Source organism: Piliocolobus tephrosceles, chromosome 20 (genome assembly GCF_002776525.5).
Source record: "Piliocolobus tephrosceles isolate RC106 chromosome 20, ASM277652v3, whole genome shotgun sequence".
NCBI lineage: Eukaryota > Metazoa > Chordata > Mammalia > Primates > Cercopithecidae > Piliocolobus > Piliocolobus tephrosceles.
In genome coordinates, this window is record NC_045453.1 from 37,805,722 (window position 1) to 37,806,270 (window position 549).

At 53.2% G+C, this 549-nt stretch overlaps 1 long non-coding RNA gene across 9 annotated transcripts in view; it reads right to left on the reverse strand.

The window, feature by feature from the left end:
* Positions 1–549, reverse strand: part of LOC111527256 — a 58,016-nt gene that overhangs the window by 10,519 nt on the left and 46,948 nt on the right. The window lies entirely within an intron of this gene.

Here is a 549-nt window from a genome sequence, read left to right on the forward strand (position 1 = left end):
TCCCTGAGCGAGATCGTGACGTCTCCTGGCTCAGCGGACACATGTTCTCCAGCATTATTCTCCAGAAACGTCCACTGAGCTCCCCTCCAATTAATCTATTCTAAGTTGTCTTAAGATATGGACAAAATGTCCCTTGAGCAATTTTCCAGGATGATAAATGATTGCATTAACTTTTCCCTGACAGGTGGCTTTCTCTGTGATTGGCCCTTTGTTTTTGTCCACCTGGGCTCAGATGGCCAAGGGGTTAGAACAGGGGCATGTCTTGTCCAGCATAGTGCATGCCACATGCCTATACGCCACGTGTCTACCCTCCACACCTACATACCACATACCTACTCACGATGTGCCTACACACCGTGTGTCTAACCTCCACATGCCTACCCTCCACATACCCACCCTCCATGTGTCCACCCTCTGCATACCCACCTGCCACGTGCCTACCCTCCGCATACCCACCCTCCACATGCCTACCCTCCGCATGCTCACCCTCCATGTGTCCACCCTCCGCATACCCACCCTCCACGTGCCTACCCACCGCATACCCACCTG